The following is a 23,263-nucleotide window of genomic DNA, read 5'->3' as shown; positions in this document are numbered from 1 at the left end:
GGACCAAGACATTTTCCGACTATTACACTTGGCACAAAAACATCCCCTTTAAATGCTCTTTTTTGTTGTGGAGGGCTTTTAGAGGCAAGCTGCCAACGGAGGAAAAGCTAACTGCATTCGGCTATGATTCCACTCCATGTTGTTGCTGCCATATTCCAGGTCCGGATACCATAGAGCATATTTTCAGCACTGGCCAATTCGCTAGGAATATTTGGTGCTACTTCTCTGATTCCCTAGGCATAAGGCATGAAGCCACACCCCTCAAACCTCTTGTTATGAGTTGGTGGCTTCACAAGTACCGCACAGAAACTCACAAACTTATCCTCCACTCCACCCCAATATTTATATATTGGAATTTGTGGAAGAATAGGTGCGCGAGCAAATACAGGGGGAAGAGTTCTAGTTTGGCGAGAGTGAAATTTGCAATTTTCAAGGACATCTCAAATCTCCTTAGAGTCGCGTACCCCTATATCCATTGGCCTTCGAACTGGATCCACACCATATCCTGTATAAATAAGTGTACTCATGAGATGAAGATCACCCAAGTCTCGTGGATTAAGCCACAACTAGGTTTCGTCAAGCTGAACACTAACGGCAGTGCGTTGGGTAATCCGGGGGCAACTGGGGGGGTGGAATCTTAAGAAATCACATGAGTAAAATCATCTTCACCTATGCCATACCGTTAGGGGAGGGAACCAACAATCAAGCCGAACTAGAGGCAGCAGTTTATGGGCTTAAATAGTTCATTCAAAAGGGTTTTCAGCACGTTATCCTAGAAGTTGACTCGGAGTTGCTCACTAAATGGATCAATCATCAAACGAAACCTCCATGGAGCCTCCACCAGGTAACTCATGACCTTGTTATTATTTCCAAATTATTTGCTTTCTTTTCTTGCAGGCATATATATAGGAAGGCAAACTTTACTACGGATGCTCTCTCCAAGCACAGTCATATTCTTACCACTCCAGTCCACTACACCACCCTCCAATAGCTACCTCCTGGTACTCAAGGATAATACATGCTAGATAGAGTTGGCCTACCCAGCTTCAGATGGAGGAAGACCAAACGGATTAAAAAGCCTCCATGATCTACTATTTCGTTTTGCATCCTTGGATTGAGCACCCAATTATAGTGTTCTCCCCTATTTATGCTTTTCTAGTTTCTTTGTGTCGAGAGGAGTCCTCTCCTTTAGGTTCATAGTTTTTAGGTTTTCTTTTCGTGTGCATGTATCGGGGATGAGTTGGCTGACCTTAGTAGGATGGCCGGCTTATGAACCACCATAGGATTGGAGGTTAGGTCTATGCCCCCTCCTTGTAATTTTTCTGTTTTATGTATAATACAGCTTGGGGGTGAGCGGCTTAACCCCTGGCTGCGTACGAGAGGTGGGAGCCTCATGTAGGGTCTATTCCCTTAAAAAAAACACTTCTTCTATGATCTATGTCATGTGGTAGAGTGGTATTCTAAATCTTTCCCTTCCAACTCTTATTTTTTGCAATTATAGAAAATGCCTCCACGAAGAGCTCCCGTACAAAGGAACGTTGAGGAGGAGAAACAAGCTCCAAATGATTCTTTGAATAAACAAGTCTCCCATGCTATATTCCAAGCGTCTTTCCAAGTGCTTTCTCAAGATATAACGGCACAAGCTAACCATGAGGTGGTTGCTCTCGTGAACCTAAATATGGGTACTGTGGCTACAAGGGTTAGTGACTTTATAAGGATGAGTCCTCTGAAGTTTTTGGGGTTCCAAGGTGGATGAGAATCCAAAAGAATTTGTTAAGAGTGTTCATAATATTGTGGAGATAATGGGTGTTAGCCAGATTAAGAGGATAGAGTTGGCTACTTACCAATTGAAAGGCGTTTCTAGAATATGGTTTGATCAATAGAGAAGTGAGAGACCTAGAGAGGCAGGTCCCATGAATTAGGTAGAATTCAAGGGAGTGTTTGTTGATCACTTTTCCTATTGGAGTTGAGGGAGGCAAAGATATAAGAGTTCATCAACCTTAAGAAAGAAAATATAATTATGAGGGAGTATGCCCTCAACTTCACCTAATTGTCAAAGTATGCCCTGTTTATGGTTGCTGACCCAAGAGCTTATATGAGCAAGTTCGATTCGGGTGTGTCAAATTTGGTGTCTAAGGAGTGCAAGATGGCTATTTTGATTAAGGAAATGGTTATCTTTAGAATCATGACCCATGAGGAGCAAATAGAGGATGAGAAACTAAGGAAGAAAGCTAGAGAGTCCAAAAGGGCAAGGACCAATATTGGTGATTTCTCTCATGCTAGGTCCAGAAATGGTGGGCATCCTCAATTTTTCCAAAGGTATTTCCACCAAGGTTCTTCAAATGCTCTGACTCCAAGTTTTTACAAAAATAGGGTGCCCAACCCTAAGCCTCAAAGAGGAGTTCCTAATAGCCAAGTTATCCTCGCATGTAAGAAGTGTGAGAAGAATTATAGGGGAGAGTGTTTAGTGGGATTGAATACATGTTATAGATGTGGCAAGCTAGGCCATTATGATAAGGAGTGCAGAGGTAAAGAAGGTCATCCTCAAGGACAAGTTTCTCATGGAGGGCAAGTGCAACAAGGTGCCCAAGCTCAACCAAAAGGTGGTCAGCGCAATAATTGTATTTTTTCTCTTTATTCTAGACAAGACGTGGAGGAGACTCCTGATGTTGTTATCGGTATTTTACAGGTCTTTCATTATGATGTTTATGCCTTACTTGATCTGGGTTCCAATATATCTTTTGTTACTCTTTATGTGGCTATGAGATTTGATTTTAGCCCCGAAATATTGTTAGAGCCTTTTCCATTTATACTCATGTAGGTGAGTCAATTGTGGCTAAAAGAGTCTATAGAAATTGTTTGGTTTTGTTTTTTCATAAAGTTACTTAATATGATCTAATAAAACTTGATATGACCAATTTTGATGTTATCCTTGGTATGAAGTGGCTATATGCATGTTATGCTTCTATTGATTATAGTACCTGTGTGGTTAAGTGTCAATTTCCTAATGAACCAATCCTAGAATGTAAGGGTAGTAATTCCGTGTTTAAGGATCTATTCATCTCGTTCCTTAAAGCTCGAAAAATGATTTTCAAAGGTTGTATCTACCATCTTGTATGGGTTAGGGATAAAATTTTGAAGCCCATATGCTAGAGTCAGTCCCGATTGTCAATGACTTCCCGTATGTATTTTCCGATGATCTACCCGGTATTCCTCCTGAAAGGGAAACTGACTTTGACATAGAACTTTTTCCCGACACCTAACCTATTTCTATTCCTCTTTACCGTATGGCTCCGGGAGAAGTAAATGAGTTAAAGGATCAATTAAAAGATTTGTTGGATAAAGGGTTTATTAGACCAAGTATATCTCTATGGGGTGCTCCGATTTTATTTGTTCGAAAGAAGGATGGTTCGCTTCATAGGTGTATTGACTAGGGAAAATTAAATAAAGTGATTAGAAAGAATAAGTATTCCATTCCAAGGATAGATGATTTATTTGACCAATTGCAAAGGGCAAGCTACTTCTCTAAAATTAATCTCTGTTCCAGTAATCACCAATTAAGTTGAGGGAGTGTGATATCCCCAAGACTGCATTTCAAATAAGTTATGGCCATTTTGAATTTCTAGTTATGTATTTTGGACTGACCAATGCCCTCGCGACCTACATGAACTTGTTGAATAGGGTGTTCAAGCAATACTAGGACATGTTCATGATTGTGTTTATTGATGATATTTTGGTTTACTCTCGTAATGAGAAGGAGCATGCCGATCATTTGAGAATAGTGTTGCAAGTACTTAGAGATTGTCAATTTTTTTTCAAGTTTAGCAAGTGTGAATTATGGTTGATATCGGTTGCTTTTCTTGGTCACATTGTTTTTGGTGAAGGTATTATGGTTAATCCTAAGAAAATTGAGATGATTAAGAATTGGCCTAGACCGTTATCACCTTCGGATATTAGGAGTTTCTTGGGTTTATCCGGTTACTATAAAATGTTCGTGGAAGGTTTTTCATCAATTTATTAACCTTTGACCAAGTTGACCCAAAATAAAGTGAAGTTCTAATGGTCGGAAGATTGTGAAAAGAGTTTCCAAGAGTTGAAAAATCATCTTACTACCGTTCCTATTTTGACTTTATCGAAAGGGTCCAATGGTTTTTTTGTGTATTGTGATACCTCAAGAATTGGACTTGGTTGTGCGTTGATGCAACATGGTAAGTGGTAGCCTATTATTCTCAGCAACTTAAGGTGGATGAAAGAAAATATCCATCTCATGACTTGGAACTAGTGGCGGTTGTATTTGTTTTGAAAATTTGGAGACACTATCTTTATGGTGTCCATGTGCATGTATTCACCAATCATAATAGCTTACAATATGTGTTTAAGCAAAGGGACTTAAACCTTTCACAAAAGAGATGGCTTAAATTATTGAAGGACTATGATATGAGTGTATTGTACCATCCAGGTAAAGCTAATGTGATTTTTAATGCACTTAGTAGGTTGTTCATGAATAGTATTGCCCATGTTGAAGATAAGAAAAAGGAGTTGGTTCGTGACGGTCATAGGTTGGCACATTTAGGTATTCGTTTGGCTTACTCTAGTCAGGGTGATGTCATTGTTAAAAATGGTTCAGAATCGTCTCTAGTGGCAGACGTTAAGGACAAGCAAGATAATGATCCGATGTTGGTTCAATTGAATAAGTTGATTGCCGAAAAAGCCTTTAAGGCTTTCTCCTAAGAGGTAGATGGTGTGCTTCGATATCAAGGTTAATTGTGTGTACTTAATATTGATGGTCTAAGGGAATTAATCTTTTATGAGGCTCATAGTTCTCGATATTCTATTCATCTGGGATACACCAAGATATATCGTGATCTTAGGAAAGTGTATTGGTGGAATGGCATGAATAAGGACATAGTGAATTATGTGGAAAGGTGTTCTAATTATCAACAAGTGAAGGTCGAGCATAAAAAACTGGGAGATTTAGCTCAAGACATTGAGATTCCTGCTTGGAAGTGGAAAGATGTGAATATGGACTTTGTAATGGGTTTGTCTCGTACAAGAAGGCAACATGATTCTATTTGGGTTGTTGTGGATTGAATGACTAAGATGGTACAGTTTTTACTGGTTAAGACTTCTTATGCTGCTAAAGACTATGATAAGTTGTATATCTGAGAATTGGTCAAGATTCATGGTGTTCCATTGTCTATTATATCATATCAAGGTACTTAGTTCACTTCACACTTTTGGAAGTCATTCCAAAAGGGTCTTTGTACGAAAGTCAAGCCAAGTACCATTTTTCACCCTAAAACTGATGGCCAAGCCGAGCGTATAATTCAAACTTTGGAAGATATATTAAGGGCATGTGTAATTGATTTCAAAAGAAATTGGGATATCTACCATTCATTGAATTTGCCTACAACAATAGATACCACTCTATTATCCAAGTAGCTCCTTTTGAGGCCTTGTATGGTAGGAGATATAGGTCTCTGATTGGGTGGTTTGAAGTTGGAGAGGTTGCTTTGTTAGTTACCGAGTTGGTATTTGAGGCTATGAAAAAGGTTATACTCATAAGAGAAAGGTTGAAGACCGCTCAAAGTTAGCAAAAGTCTTCTGCCGATGTAAGATGGAGAGAACTTGAGTTCGGAGTTCATGATTGGATTTATTTGATGATTTTACCTATGAAGGGTGTGATGCGATTTGGTAAGAAAGGAATGCTTAGTTCCCAGTATATTGGCCCCTATGAGATAGTGCGATGTGTTGGTAAAGTGGTACATGAGTTAAAATTGCCTTCAGAGTTAGCATCGGTGCATCCGATGTTTCATGTCTCATTTTTGAAGAAATGCATTGGAGATCCTAAGTCTATTATGCCCTTGGAGAGTGTGGGAGTTAAGAAGAGTTTGACCTATGAAGAAATCCCAGTTGAGATTTTAAACCGACAAGTGACAAAGTTGAGGAATAAGGAAGTGACATTCGTTAAAGTGCTATGGATGAACCAAGAAGTTGAAGGTTCTACATGGGAGGCCGAGGCCGACATGATGACACGGTATCCCTATATTTTTCCTTCCATCCCCGATCAAGGTATTTAGTTTACTCATGATCTACGTCTACAAAATTCCTACATTCCAGTTATTTTCTATGTCATTCAAATGCATACATGTACATGAATTCGATTTTAAAGTCATTTTTACGCTAAGTTTGAAAGTCTCATAGTTTACACATTTTTGAGATGTCATTACATTCATGTTGGGTTACTAGTCCTTTTTTCGTGTCTTTACTATGCTAGATGAATCTCATTTGGAGACGAATGACACCAAGGGAGAGATATTATAAGACCCCAGAAATTGTAAAGATGAAATGAAGGAAAACTTCAAAAAAATGGATTGTCCCAGAGTTTATGAGTTGACCTACAATTTGTAGGCACTCCTACAAGTCTTAGGAGTGACTCATAGGACTGATACTGAGGTTGAGAAATTTGACTAAGTGAGGAAGTGAACCTACGAGTCAATGTACGGCTCATAGAAGTGATGACGACTCGTAGAAATGAGTCATAGGGGTAGTGTATGATTTCTAAAAAATAACAAGTCTCATTACTTTTTAAACGAATCATCAGGATGAGTCATAGAGAAGTATACAAATCATAACGTGGACTCGTAGGATAAGTCCTGAGGCCTAATTCTTTGACCAAGTATCAGTGGTGGTTGACGAGTTGTTTGTACGACTCATAGATGAGTCGATGACTTGTAGAGACGATCTGTAGAAGCCAATGCCGATTCTAGTATCTTTGGTTTTGTGCACCAAGGATTACGAATTGGGTCTATGACCGTAAAGGTTTTGACAACCCGTAGAGGTTCATTTGTAGGGTCTTCTCAAGGAGCTTAATGAAGGGTATTATTGTCTTTTCCCCCTTTTGGTTTAATGTATCTAGACTTTTTTTGGGAAAATTTAATAACCTATAACTACCCCAACCCTTCAAATTCCCCCTACTCTTATTCATTCTCTCATATTCTCCAAGGCAAGGAAGAAAAGACTCTCCCAAGAACTTCATCTTCTCCAAGTTAGGTTTCCAAGGGTTTGATAACTCAAACTCCATTACTAGGGCTTTGATAGCTAAGGTATATGGGATTTCATCCATGGAGTCCCAAAGTTTTCCTCAAAAGTTTCTCAACTCAAATCACTTTCTAACCCTAGATTGATGAGATTGCATTGGGCTATTTTAATTATGTTTTTACTTTGCTTCAATTATTATACTATACATGAATCAATCTTAATTGCATGATTTTAATGCGTTTTGCAAGTGCACATGCATAATTCTATTTTCAATGGTGATTTCGTGAACTATGATCAATTCCTATGGTTTTCAATGAAGGCCTTTATAAATGATGTTTGAGACTTATGAATGATTGATGAAGATTATAAATAATATTTCAATGATGTTCAAGAAATTTCTTGTGGTGTGATAAGAAAAATTCACAATCATGATTAAAAAGGTGATTAAGGACAATTCTTACCAAATTTATGGATTCTTATGAAGCAACTATTAATGAGCTATTCTTATGACTATTTTCATGATGATGCTATTTATGATATTTTAATGAATTCCGTTGGGATATTGACTAAGCACCATGATTACTTTTAGATGGGGTTCAGTCTAATAACCAAAAGTAGTTACCCAAAGAAATCCTAGTAGAAACCAAAAGTCTCAAACTATATTGCCCTCATAGGTTGCCTTTATGGCCTAGCTAATGGATCCACGTATAGCTTATGATGTTCATGATGTTCTCACGGATTTTACCTTGCCAAGTAGCCTTGATCTTCTCGATGTGGGAGTTACATTGGATTTCATGTTATAGATTGCATGGTCTTAGATATCGGTTAAAGGTCCTATCCCACACAAGATATATGAAATAATATAAGTTTTACTTTGATGTTTATTATGCATTGACCACAAGTTTTTAATATGATTTCAAATGCTTTTCAAGCCTTATTCATGCTTTTCATTACATTGGTCATGCATATTATGTTCCTATTCATTATGTTTGTATTATCATTGTTCATGCATATCTCACATACTTAGTACTTTCTATGTACTAATGCATATTTACCTACATTGTATCATGATGTAGGGACGGACGATCATACGACGAATCCTATTCGTGGCTAGAGCTTGCTATTGTTTTAAAGTTTTTCAGTGATTTCTCATTTATCGAGGATGACACATTCTTTCATGTTATTACTTTTGACTCCTTTTATATTAGGGTGAGCTAGGAGCTTCTCTTGATCCCCCATCTAGTATGTAGAGGCATGTTTAGACATAGACTGGATGTAGTCCGTTTGGACATATGACTTGAGTTTTCTTCATTCATATCTAGACTTCTATGATTGAGACTATTCTTCCTCTTGATTTCATTATTCTTTATTGAACTTTTGAATGCAATTTATGCTAAGATGGCTTGGTCGGGATCCTTTCTGTCGCCATGTCACTCCTAAGGTCTAGTTTGGGGTGTGACAGTAGGAATCTCTATGATCCGTAAGGGGGTTCAATAGGCTAACTCAACACTTATAAAAATTGAGAAACATGCCTAGAGTCTATGAGAACAAGCTACAGACAGAGTTATATACGATCCGTAGTGTGCACTCGTAGACTTAAAGTTATAGCTAAATTCTACGAGTACTAACTATGATATGTCAAATTATGCATGATTCAAAAAAAGGGCTCGTATAACAGGTCCTTTCTTATTTACTATTTTCCCAAGATTTCTACGAGCAGTGTCTACGAGCCGTAGGAGAGCTTACAACCTATAGAATCAATTCGTAAAACTTTCTGTACTTAAAAATTTTCTAGCTTTTCTTTGAACCCTGCACATGTAACGGCCATTAGGCCTACCTTTTATTTTTCTTGACTTTATTTTGGCACAGACCCTAATATAACTTATACTATCCTAAAAAGTAAGACTAAAAAGTGAAAATTACAAAGAAAAACAAACTAAAAAAATCTTGGGTTGCCTCCCAAGCAGCAGTTAATTAAATGTCGCGGCATGACGCAGGCTCTTTAGTTATTCAGATTTCACCAATAGTCCATACTTTCGCGACCTTGATCTCTTCCTCAGTGCCCATGTAAGCTTTGATTCTTTTTCCATTTACTCTAAACCTTGCTCCATCATTATTCTCCAAATCAACCACACCTTGTGAAAATACTTGAATCACTCGAAATAGTCTTACCCATTGTCACGCACTGAGAGGGTACCTTAGGTGTGACCGAAACTCGGAGACCATTGTTGGCCCCAAGAAAACCACTCAGTCTGACCACTCATTCAATCACTTAGTGGAAGACTCAATTTAAGGGTAGAAGGACCCAAGTGGACAACTCAAACCTAATCATCAATAGATAAATAATAAGATTAAAAATACTCAAAGTATAATACAACTCAATATCATAAAGTCATCAATAAAAGTATGCTTAGAACAGACTCTGAAAGGACCATTCTATCTCAACTCTGACTCTATCTACGAATCCTCTATCAACTATCTAGAAGGTGTTGAGACAAGCCCAAAGCTACCTCAAAAGAACAACTAAAAACAATAAATGAAATAAAATATAGAAGCAAGGAGGTTTCACCACTATCAGAAAAACAAAATAGATCTTCAACGGAGCGCCTGTTGATGATCTCTAGCACTTGTATCTACATCATAAAATGTTGCGGGCTAAATGGCGTCAGTACATGGACTGTTTGAGTATGTAAAATAGCTGAAAAGGAATATAATCAACAATAGTCAACCTCATCCAACTCAACTCAAAGGACTCAATATGAAATGACTCAACTCAATAAGCATGGAAGTTTAAAAACATAAACAATGCTTTGAAAATAGACTCAATGTCATGCAACTCAATCTAATCAAACCATTCATTTTAAGGGAGTTTCTCTAATTGACAACCATTACTTATGAGATAGTGATGATACAACGTGTTGCACTGTTGATGTTACAACCATCCAATACCTTGATAGGGTAAGGGACGATCAACCTCATTGGATCTAAAATCAATCAAAGTCCATCGTTTGGGACTTAAAGATGCATAGCCTCTATCCTAAGCTGGCTACATAGGATATGCTCATATGTTCAATCAAATCATTCATTAAGAACATGATTTCAAACTCGTTCATAACTAATAAAACTTTATCTCAAAATAATCATTTAGCTCAATGCTCAAAGTCATTTAAACTCAATGCTCATGCTCTTTCAAAACTTAATCAAATATGCATAAACTCAGTTAAAAATCATACTTCGTTTAATATATACAAAACCTTTCTCATCAAGTCAAAATAAATGCATATTAATTCAAATATCATCAACTCAACTAGGGTTCATGAAAATAAAAATCGTGAACAACAATTCAAGGACTCAAATCATAAGAACTATCACAATATACTCATATATATAAGAAACTTAGTAAGGAATTATATAGATAACTCAGGAACTCAATTAAACAGAATTAAAACTCAAGCTCAAAGTCAATATTGACTGAACAAAGATGTAGGGCATCAGTACGAACTCAGTTCAACATTGTGATTAGCTTACGTACCTGAAATGAAGATTATCTCATCAAAAATTGAATCTCGCTTGACAACCTTGAACCCTAGCTTTCTTTCTTATCTCCAATCTCTTTTCTCAATCGTACTAAGCGTTAATGAGACAAAAAACCTATTGGGTATGATAAGGGACTAATTTTTGTTCCCTAAACATAGAGGATTCTGTTGGGAAACGGTGGGAAAGGATAGGAATGCCCATCATTAAATTAGACGGGACAGATTCACAAGAGGCCCTTCATGGGCTATATAGCTCTTCACGGTCTGTGAAGATGTTTGTGATAAGGTACTAGTCAAAAGGGTCATGAGGTTTCAGGTCCACGGAACACTACCATGACCCGTGGAGACTTCTACGGCTCGTGGTCGGTCTCGAGAAGATGAGGGGGACTTGGCTCAGGAGAGGAGGTTCACTAATGAACTCTACAACCTATGATGCCCACCAAGGTCTATGGAGGGATCCTTGGACCCTGCATTGAAAAAAGATCCAACTGATCCTCAACCCCACGACTCCCTTCACAGTCACCACGGTTTGTGGAAGAGCCCTGGTATGTAAACTATATTTTTTTTTGATCTCTTAGAGTTAGTTCAGGCTAGGAACTTCAGGGGTTTTACACCCACTTTGACTTGAGTTTGCTACGAAATAAGTACAAGCTTGAGTTGAACAGAAAGAACAAATCTTTGGGTGCGAATTATCGTTTTTCAATTTTTTGGTCATGATACTTCTTCATTCGCTCCTTGTACAAGGCTTAACTTTCATATGAGTTTCGGCAAAACTCATCAAGCCACTGCAAGAAAAAGGCTTATTACATACCAATATCTAGTAAAAAGTTAAAAATCTGGTCCCTATAGTATGCTTATAGGGACGAGTTTTCCTTCTCCTCTCCGGTTTACAATTTTAATTTCTTTCATAACTAAGAGATTAAATCTAGTCCCTATATTAATGAATAACTGGTCCCTAAACCAAAATTTTGTGGGTCAAAAGGCACTACTCATCACTAAATTAAAATTCATTTCTCTTTATTTTTAGATCAGAGTGTTAAAGAACAAATGGACTAATGGATTGTCCACTTGAAATATTTGTGTATTGTCCACTTGAAATATTTTTGTGGATTGTCCAGTTGAAATATTTGTTTAATTTAAGTGGTATTTTACTTTATCTTTTTTTGGCTATAAATAAGCCATCACTTGCAATGTAAGAATATACACTGATAAAAAAAATATACACTGCTTTCTCAATTCTCTCAACTCTCTCTCCGTCTTTTATTTTTTCTTCTTATTCTCACCTTATTTTGTAAAGTTAATTTACTTCATAACACGTTATCAGCATGAAACTCTAAGTTTTTAGAAAATTAACTTCTATATCAGGTATATCTACTAAAGAAATTTAATTTTTAAGTTCTCTTTGTTACTTTCAAATTAATTTACATCATGTCAAACTTGTCAAAATTGAAATTTGTGGCACTTGATATTTCTGGCAAAAATTATTTATCATGGGTACCTGATGCTGAAATCCACCTTACCGCTAAGGGTCTTGGTGATGCTATAATCGAAGGAAATGCAGCATCAAGTCGGGATAAAGCAAAGGCTATGATTTTCCTTCGCCATCATCTAGATAAAAGCCTGAAAATGGAATACTTGATAGTGAAAGATCCACTTGAATTGTGAAAAGACTTAAAAGGGAGGTATGACCACCTCAGGACAACGGTATTGCCAAGGGCTCGTTATGAGTGAATGCATTTACGGTTTCAAGATTTTAAAACTATAATTGAGTATAATTCTGTTGTATTTAGAATAACTTCCCAATTAAAATTATGTGGGGAAACTATAAATGATGAGGACATGTTAGAAAAGACACTAACTACTTTTCATGACTCTAATGTAATATTACAGCAGCAATACCGTGAAAAGAATTTTAAAAAATACTCTGAATTGATCTCATGCCTTCTGGTGGCTGAGCAACATAATGCCCTTTTAATGAAAATTCATAAAGCTCGTCCCACTGGAACTGCTCCGCTACCGGAGGCAAATATCATAAAAGCATAGGGCCAGTCTGAAAGAAGATAAAATAAAAATTATGGCCACAATAATGTGCGTGGACGTGGCAATAACAGAAGACGATATAATAATCCTCGTGGTGGTGGTCAACATAAAAGGGAGAACAATATTAGTTCTCAAAATGGCCCTTCAAGAAGTAACTGTCATCGTTGTGGCATGAAAGGCCACTGGAAAAATGAATGTCGAACACCTGAGCATTTTGTAAGGCTTTATCAAAATTCTTTCAAAAGAAAGGCAAATAGAGGTGGTGCCTCTTCTACTAATGCTCGGATAGAGTCACACTTGGCGTTCGAAAATAATGTTGAGGCAAGGCCTTTGCATAATGATAATATTGAAGCAAATCTGGCTTTGAGGAATGATAATTTTAATGACCTCAATGATATTACTCATTTGGAGGTTCAAGATTTTTTAAGGATCTTAATTGATGTTTAATTTCATGTTTTTCAATATGTTGTCATTTTTATGTATTTTGAATTATCGTGTTTTTACGTTTATGTATTTGAAAGAAAAAAAATCAGGGCCACATTTTTATAATTGTATATTGTTTATTACATTATGCTATTTTACAATGTTGTAATTAATTACTATTGGTGTGCTATTATTTAATCTTAATATCATATTGTTACTAAAAAGAAAATAGTCGCTTCATTTAATGTAATTATACTAATTGTTTATTCTTGTTAATATTTTAGACATTAATATTATATAATGATTGTATTATTTTTACCAATAAACAAATTATTCATACATGATGAATAATATTATATTAATTTTTTATAATTTTATTTATTTTATATTTGTTTTTAATACTTATGTATAATATTTATTTAAGGTTAATAAGTATATCTTGCCATAAACATTTTGAATTCTAAGTTCATTAAACTAATTCACTAGTAAATTATTAATTTATATAAAATTATGTTTATTATTAACGTGTCACACCTCAGTTTGTTAATTCTTATTCTAATAATTTGGTACGTTAGGTTCATATTATCAATTATTTTTCTGTGTTACAAATTCATTACAATATAATTTCATAAACTAAATTATTGTAACATTCATCATAATTGAATCATATAAAATTTTAAATTCTAAATTAGCATAATTTAACTTTTAAAAAAAAAAAGGGGACTTATATTTTTCTAGCAATATTGTTACTTATTTTATTTCTTATAATGCATTTTTATTTTATGAAGATAAATAAATTTCTCAGTCTTCAATTGGATTCAAGATGAATAATGGAGATATGTGTCTTTTGGATAGTGTCACAACTCATACGATATTAAAAAAAATATTTTTATCATTTGATTATGAAAAAGGCCTATGTCAATACAATATCTGGTAGTACAAAATTAATTGAAGGCTCTGGAAAAACGGTCTTATTACTATCTGGAGGAACGATATTGGTAATTGATAATGCATTGTATTGTAGTAAGTCTCAAAGAAACTTGTTAAGTTTCAAGGTTATTCGTCAAAATGGCTATCATATTAAGACTACAAATGAAGGAAAGGTTGAATACCTTTATATTACTACAATAAATATGGAAAAAAATATTGTGCAAGAAAAATTACCTGCACTTTCTTCTGGATTGTACCATACAAATATTGGTACTGTTGAATCACATGCCATTGTAAACAAAAGGTTTACTGATTCTAATGATTTTATCATTTGACATGACCGGTTGGGCCATCCCGATTATAATATGATGCACAGAATTATTGAGAATTCACATGGACACACTTTGAAGAATCAGAAAATTCTTCAATATAAGGAATTCTCTTGTGTTGCTTGTTACCAAGGAAAACTTATTATCAAACCATCAGCAACTAAGATTGGGATTGAATCCCCTGCGTTTCTAGAACGTATACAAGGTGATATATGTGGGACAATTCACCTTTCATGTGGATTATTTAAATATTATATGGTCTTGATAGATGCATCTCCAAGATGGTCACATGTGTGCTTATTATCAACTCGCAACATGGCTTTTGCGAGATTGTTAGCTCAAATTATAAGGTTAAGAGCACAATTTCCAGATTATGCAATAAAGACAATTTGTCTTGATAATGCTGGCGAATTTACATCTCAATCAGTTAATGATTATTGTATGTCGGTTGAAATAAAAATTGAGCATCCGGTCGCTCATGTCCATACTCAAAATGGTCTAGCAGAATCATTGATTAAATGCCTCCAATTGATAGCTAGACCATTGCTAATGAGGACAAAACTTTCTATTTCAGTATGGGGGCATGCTATTTTGCATGCAGCAACACTTGTGCGCATAAGGCCAACAAATTATCATGAAGTTTCCCTATTACAGTTGGCATTTGAAAGGGAGTCAAATATATCCCATCTTAGAATATTTGGGTGTGCGGTATATGTCTCAATTTCTCCATCGCATCGCACAAAGATGGATCCCCAAAGAAGGTTGGGAATATATATTGGGTATGAATCTCCTTCTATTATAAAATATGTGGAACCTATGACTAGAGATTTATTTACGGCAAGATTCGCTGATTGTCATTTTGATAAATCAGTATACCCAACATTAGGGGGAGAACATAAGCAGTTGAAAATGAGATAGATTGGAATTCATTGTCACTATCTCATTTAGATCCTCGAACAAATCAATGTGAGAAAGAAGTTCAAAAGATGATTTATTTGCAGAATATTGCAAATCAACTACTGGATGCATTTACTAACCTTCCATGGGTTACTAAATCGCATATCCCAGTTGCTAATGCTCAAGTTCGAGTTGATGTCCCAATAGGACAACTTGTTCAGGCAAATGAGTCTAGGCCACGCTTTAAACGTTGAAGACCAATTGGTTTCAAAGACAAAAATCCTCGAAAAAGAAAAGGAATAAATGATCAAGATGATTATAATTTGGAGGAAAGGGCTCAAGAAGAGCCCAGAGACACAACAAATGGTTATACCACCAAGGAGGTCCAAGTACCTGAAAATAATGAGAATGAAGAAATCTCAAAAAGTTATGTCTCGACTGGAAAACGGTGGAACCGAAATGATATTGTGGTCGATAATATATTTTATTATAATGTTGCCATTGAAATAATGCAACAAGGTAAGGATCTTGAACCAAAATCTGTCGATGAATGCAAACAAAGAAATGATTGGCCAAATTGGAAGGATGCAATTCAAGCAGAGTTAACTTCACTTGAAAAAAGTGAAGTTTTCGGATCAATAATCCGAACACCTGAAGGTGTCAATCCAGTAGGGCACAAATAGGTTTTTGTGCGTAAATGAAATGAAAAGGGTGAAGTCGTAAGATATAAAGCATGACTTGTAGCCCAAGATTTTTCGCAAAGACATGACATTGACTATATGGAAACATATTCCCTGTGGTGGATGCAATTACCTTCAGGTATCTAATGAATTTGACAGTTCATAAAAAGCTTGAAATGCACTTAATGGACGTGATCACTGCTTATTTATATGGCTCATTGGACCACGATATTTTTATGAAAATTCCCGAAGGGTTCAAAGTGCCTGAAGCATACAAGGATTCTCGAGAAAATTGCCCAATAAAGCTTCAGAAATTCTTGTACGGGTTGAAATAATCAAGGCGAATGTGGTACAATCGTTTTAGCGAATATTTGCTAAAAAAGGATATAAAAATGATCCAATTTGCCCTTGTGTCTTTATGAGAAGGTCTGGATCTGAATTTGTCATAATAGCAGTATATGTTGATGATTTGAATATTATTGGAACTCCGAAAGAACTTTCAAAGGCAGTATAATGTCTGAAAAAGGAGTTTGAAATGAAAGACCTTGAAAAGATAAAATTTTGTCTTGGTCTACAAATTGAACATTTTACAAATGGAATATTTGTCCATCAGTCAACATATACTGAAAATATTTTAAAGAGGTTTTATATGGATAAAGCGCATCCATTGAGTACTCCAATGGTTGTGAGATCTCTTGATATTAATACAGATCCATTTCGACCTCATGAAAATAATAAAGAACTTATTGATGCTGAAATACCATACCTTAGTGCAATTGGTGCATTAATGTATCTTGCCAACAATTCTAGACCAGATATAGCTTTCTCAGTAAATTTGTTAGCAAGATTTAGTTCTTCCCCAACACGAAAACACTGGAATGGAATTAAGCATATATTCAAATACCTTCGAGGTACCATTGATATGGGATTGTTTTACTCAAATGATTCCACGTCACAATTGATCGGTTACGCAGATATGGGATATTTATCTGATCCCCATAAAGGTCGGTCGCAGACAAGCTATTTATTTACATGTGGTGGTACAGCTATATCATGACGTTCAACAAAGCAAACTATGGTTACCACTTCCTCAAATCATGCAGAGATAATAGCCATTCATGAAGCAAGTCGAGAATGTGTTTGGTTAAGATCAATAACTCAACACATTCAAGAAACATGTGACCTTTCTTTGACAAAAGACGCTCCAACAATATTGTATGAAGACAATGCTTCAAAGGAGACAGAACAAAATATATTTCACCAAAATTCTTTTTTCACTTATGAACTTCAAAAGAAGGGAGAAATAGATGTCCAACAAGTTCGTTCAAGTGACAATTTAGCAGATATGTTTACCAAGGCATTGTCGACTTCAACCTTCGAGAAAATGAGATACAAAATTGGAATATGTCGTCTTCGAGATGTTAAGTGATGTTTTCATCAGGGGGAGCAAAATACGTGTTGTACTCTTTTTTCCTTAGCCAAAGTTTTATCTCACCAGATTTTCCTGATAAGGTTTTTAATGATGCAACACTCAAGGCGTATTATCAGATGTGTGTACTCTTTTTCGTTCACTAGACTTTTTTCCACTGAGTTTTTCCTAGTAAGGTTTTAACGAGACACAACATCCATGAATGTTCAGAATAACTATGTATATTGTTTCTTGTAAAGAAAAATTTTAAGACACATTTCACGTGAACATTCGAGGGAGAGTGTTAAAGAACAAATGGACTAATGGATTGTCCAATTGAAATATTTGTGCATTGTCCACTTGAAATATTTGTGTGGATTGTCCACTTGAAATATTTATTTAATTTAAGTGATATTTTACTTTATTTAAATAAGCTATCACTTGCAATGTAAAAATATACACTGCTTTCTCAATTCTCTCAACTCTCTCTCCGTTTCTGTTTTTCCTCTCTCTCTCCGTTTCTGTTTTTCCTTCTTATTGTCACCTTATTTTGTAAATTTAATTTACTTATAAAATCTCTAAATTCTAATCTGCTCACCTTGAAGTTGCCCAACATTGAATACGCTCGTTTCTTCTTCTTCTTCTCTGGCGACTAAAGCTCCTTGTTCCACAGGACTAACATCACCAACCCTTCTTTGATAATGCAAATTCAAGAAATTGATGAAGCTCATTCCCTCCCCGTCACGAGGAACCCAGCTTCAAGTGTTGCGCCTTCGATTTGATGAAGAAAATTACCACTGGGCTCTGCAACAACTGCATTAATCAAGGAAATGGGGGTAATTTTTTACTTCACTGATTTGTTAAAATTAGATTTCTGAAATTCTATGAGATTTAATTTGCAATTTAGTTTTTTTTTTTTCAAGATTCCTCTTATCTCGTGTTAAATACCCAACTGAGTTCTTATCTCGTTTTGAATACCCAATTGAGTCACCCTATTGGTACTAATTTTCCTTTGTATGTATGTGTTAGCTGCTCAAGGGGTGTGGTCGGAGAATTCTATAAGTACGATGGAAAATTAGTCCTATTTGTGTTTTTTGGTTGAAACAATACGTTGTTGGTTATGTAAATATTTTTTCTCCAAAAGCAGTTGTCCATTCATTTTTAGGTTTCAGATCACAAATTCTGTGAACAAGCCAATTATAGTTCTCGGCTAAGGTAAAAATATGTCTCTAAAATCCTTGATATTATGGTTACTAATGCAGACCTTTGAGTACTTCAGTAGTAGTGTAGTCCTTCTTAAAAAACAGATTGAAAAGTTCAACTATTCTTAAATGTTGTAAAACCTTTGTACTAATTTTTCGCCTGCTATGTCGAGCTGTTAATAGTTCGTACATTATAGCATAAGCTGACTTCATTTTTCTTAGCGTTAGTAGATAACTTATGCAAAGAAATAATCTTCCAAAATTGAGACTTATGCCGTAAATTCCTTATAGTTCATGATGACTGGTGTAATATCTTACTAGACATATAATTTATGCTCTTTCTTCAGAGAATCTCCTTGATACACACCTTGCCACATGGAGCTGTATGTACGCATCATAAAATTCACTATAGACATGGTTAAATCAAATACATGACTACACTTGAACCAATTTTAAAATTCAACCAAAAAAATGCATCTCAAATATAAATCTATAAAGTACAGAAGTTCGAGGACACTATTTCTCTCATTGAAATATTTAGAGGCAAGTAATTAAAATAGTCTAATGGAGAGATGTTAGGCAACTGGAAAGATAGTACAAGTATAACCAATAGTTGATTTTCCTGGTACCTACCCTTGCGTACCATTAATGCTTGATAAAGTGATACTCGATTTTAAGGAATGCAAACTGAATTATCCGAAGGACTCCCCTACAGTGAAAAACATAAGGATCATTACAAGATTTACTTAATCAAAAAAAAGGATCATGCAAAACTCTAGTTACCTACGGGAGAAGCATTACAAGATTTACTATATTTCGAGATCTGTTAGATCATTTATATATTAAATATAACACTTAATACAATTATCAAATATACAATACAAATTTAAGAAAGGGGGTTTAGATGCACTTTGTTTTATGATTAAGCTTTCAATTGAGTTCTCAAAATCATCTAGAACTTACCAATATTCTCTCTGTTTTGTTCTGCTGCATTTTGTTTCTTTGCCTGTTGTCCAAGTCTATATTTTCTGCAGAACCAAAAAAAAGGGGGACAAATCCGCCTAATAAGTTCTTGACAGGGCAAAAACATCGATGAATATAGATACAGATGCCTGACTCTACCTGCAAATGACTCTTCAAATGATACAGTATGAAGCCCTTCAATCCCATTAACTTTAGTACTGACTTGGGAGTTGTTTTTGCAAATTCATGGACTTTTAACAAACATTGCAGACTCTAAAATAGAAACCACAAATCCAAAACACCGTTAACTCATTAGCACAAGCGAGAAAGTAAACCCGATTCTTCCACGCAATGTGCATGCATTACATGGACCTCTCAAACATTTACATGTAGTAAGTACTCCATAACTTTTATATATATATATATAAGAGTATAATTTTGTCCTGCAGTAGCAACAATAGATTCATTTGAGGTAAAAGTTTGTCCCCAAAGTATTTGATATTTATGTTTTAGAGTATTGTCAGTGTTTCTTGGAGGTCTTACAATCTTAAATATTTGTTGCTCTTTTCATTCTTTACAGTAGAGTAATATTTAATTACGTTCAATAGTGGTTTCATTGGAAATTTGTACTGAATAGTTTATGTGATGATCATGACATATGATAATACATTTACTTGGTGTCTTATTACATAAGATGATCTGTGTTCATACCTCAATAAATTTTAGGAAATTTAGACTCAATTATAAATACTATAAGTTTAGTGTATCTTGTTGGACCTTTTTGTGATTTTTTAGAATTTGAGATAGGTATTTATTTTTAAGTTTATGTTTGACGAGAAAAGGTCCAAAATAGTCCCTTTTATTTGAGCTTTGAATCAAAATCATCCCTATTGTTTAACTTGGAGCACTAATAGTTCTTTAATTACTCAAAACTAGTGCACATATAGTCCAAGTCTAACTAAGTTGTTAAAACTAATCGAATCCATCCACCTACTGCTCACATGCTTTCATCCCACAACAATGCTCTCTTAACTAGTTATCTCCCTTCCATGCAGATACAAATTCTAGTAACTTTGCTTCTGGTGAGTCTAAGGCTTAACGAACATGTTCTCGTGCTGAGCAGGTGAATAGAGATCATAGTAATTTCAAAATGAATCCTTACAACTTTATTGCCATAAACCTGCTTCAGAGTAATTGGAAACTTAGTATATTTGTTTTTCTCGTGTTTGACCACAGGAATGCAGTTCAACATTAAAGGCAGATGGAAAGATAGCCGACAATAGTTTAGCTGATGAAATTGTGAGTTTTTCTCTGATTATCATTTTGATAAGCATTTTTTCTGATTTATATAATAAAGAATTTTGGTATGGTTATCATGTATCAGAAATTGAGCATTGTCGGAAATGTAGGAAGTACATACATCTGTAGAAACCTATAAAGTTTGAAAAGTGTGGTGACTCGTGATTTTGTAGAATGATTTTAAGGGATCTGATTTCTCTTGATAGAACTTTCAAAGAATAGAAAAAGTTTGATAATTCATATTGGAATAAACCTCCGAATGAGGAGAGAGAGTTTGTTATTGTTTGGGTGGGGGAGTGTTGAGTGTTGCACTGTAGTAACAGTCAACGTTCTTGTAGGTTATATATGCATTTAACATCTCTATTTGAAGGATCCATAACATTTCACTTTAAATTAAAATGGCGTTTAAGGATAAACCACTGTATTGTACGTAGTCTGAGCTGAATGATCTTTCTTGTTGGATTTTATTTATTTAGAAGCATCAACTTCCAAGTTTTAATTCATTCTTGGGATTCTATCAGGTAAACCAACAAAGCTACCAGAAACGTATACTAGAACTTATTCTTGACGTTCTGCAAAGGTTAGTATTCATCCTCAAATTAGATTAAGTTTGATATTTATCACATCATGCATACTATAAGGAATACATTTAACATCTTACTACTTTGTTGTTAAGAGGGACACCCATGAAACATTTGCAGAACCAGATGATCCCATTGAGGTTCCATTGATCTTATTACTGACTTCGGTTTTTGAAGGCCATGTATTCTTACTGACTTACATCTCCTGCTTCTTTTAAGGTGGAAGATTACTATGAAATCATTAAAGAATCTATGAATTTTGATACAATGAGGCTAAGCTTCCTCAAATAATTTATCAAAACCTCCAACAGTTTGAGGTCATATTTTCCCCTAAATTAGGGCTTTAGGTTTATTTGCATATCTGGATAATCTTTTTCTTTTCCCTTCAAGTCAGAGTGGATTGGGATGAAATTTGAGGAAGCAGGATCAAGTTGTGCCAGCCCTTCTCTTTCTAATATAGTTGATTTTAACAGCACGTGAACCTCCAATCACATCCCATATTTGTGAAATGCATTATCTGTTAACACAACCATCAATCATTAATTTACAAGAATATTCCTACATCTAATGTCTATTTAATTTCGAGAACATGCATTCAGGTGATCTATCACTCAACTTGGTAGATGTTGCTACTTACTACTTGTTTAATTTTCAGAGTCTATCAGTGTAGTCGACCAACTAGAAAGAAGTTCTCAGCAAATGTCATTCTCAGTTGAGTCAGAAGCATATCAAAATGGTGAGTTGAGAAGTGGAAAATTTTGGCTTTTTATTATCAAAGATAAAAGGTTATCTAAGAAAAGTTGGTTTATTTTATTTTTCTTCTATTAATTGGTGGGTTCATCTATTGTACTTTTAATATTTTGAGGTGAGGATGCTTTCCTTGTTATAGCCTATAATTAATAGTCTGATACTGCATTTTTCTTTTTTTTTTTGGAACAACATGTCTTTTCATCCTATAAATTTGTTATAAAAGTCAAGAAGGGCAACCATTAAAAAATTCGTCCTGAAAAAGAGGAACTTGAGACGCTGGGAAGGAAAGGTACCCCATATTCAACATTAAGTTTCAAGCAGATGTCATATTCGATGGCTTGACGAGTTTAGACACTTAATCTTTGTTTACGTATGTTTTTTATGTATGACGTAGCAACTTAGAAAGTCATCTATACTCTACTTTTAATATCTTGCCCATAAATTTGAAGCTACATGTTCATCTACATAGATTAAAGATTATATATTTCTTAGAACTTTGCTTTAGAATTGAGCTCAACGTTTAAATAGGCATATTGAAATTTAGACCAATTAGATGGTCTAAACTATGTTAGATTTCAATTCTCTAGTAGATTTTTTAGTAGTGATTAACAATATTTATTATGTCTTTGACAGGCTTTAAATATTTGATTAGTTTACAAGTCTCAGACCCAAAGAGAAGATGAGGTTATCATTTTGCAGAGAGAGTTGCGAAAATTTTCAAATTTCATATTTAAATGTAATGACTTATATTGGGTTGTACCATGCTACATTGCTACTGATGGAATGTTAATCTGATTTTTGTAATTGATTATATATATACAACAACAACGACTCAGTGGAATTCCACAACGTGGAATTTGGGGAGGGTAAAGTATACGCAGACCTGACTCCTACCAAGGTAGGACGGCTGTTTTCGAAAGACCCTCGACTCAAAAAAATCAAAATAAAATCCAAAATCCAAAAGAAGAAGTCAGATAAGAATAAGAAGTTCAAAGCTTGATGGAAAGCAGCAAGTAACGAAAGCAAAAGCAACCTAGATAAAAATAGAACAATCAAAGTACAGAAAGTAATGAAAGCAATAAATAATACTAGACATCAGACCATAGGGAATCATAGTGCGCTAATACGCCTACTTCTAAGGAAGAATAACGATACTATGAACTAGCCTTCTACCCTAATATGAC

The 23,263-nt window shown here is 35.1% G+C and overlaps 1 long non-coding RNA gene across 6 annotated transcripts; it reads left to right on the top strand.

Moving 5' to 3' along the window:
* Positions 1 to 17,788: 17,788 nt before the first annotated feature.
* On the top strand, positions 17,789 to 22,915 carry LOC129902625 (uncharacterized). Of its 6 annotated transcripts, XR_008770132.1 has the most exons (7): positions 17,790 to 18,120; positions 19,566 to 19,634; positions 19,720 to 19,841; positions 20,505 to 20,572; positions 20,686 to 20,748; positions 21,270 to 22,065; positions 22,713 to 22,915. It is a non-coding gene; the product is annotated as an uncharacterized LOC129902625 (long non-coding RNA). The 6 variants fall into 6 exon arrangements; XR_008770133.1 differs by having other exon boundaries at positions 17,789 to 18,120; positions 19,521 to 19,841; XR_008770131.1 differs by lacking the exons at positions 19,566 to 19,634; positions 19,720 to 19,841 and having other exon boundaries at positions 17,797 to 18,120; positions 21,270 to 21,328; positions 21,985 to 22,065.
* The last annotated feature ends 348 nt before the right edge of the window (positions 22,916 to 23,263 follow it).

Source organism: Solanum dulcamara, chromosome 1 (genome assembly GCF_947179165.1).
Source record: "Solanum dulcamara chromosome 1, daSolDulc1.2, whole genome shotgun sequence".
In the NCBI taxonomy this organism is placed as follows: Eukaryota; Viridiplantae; Streptophyta; class Magnoliopsida; order Solanales; family Solanaceae; genus Solanum; species Solanum dulcamara.
The sequence above is the reverse complement of the archived record's forward strand: the minus strand, read 5'-3'. Positions and strand labels throughout refer to the sequence as shown.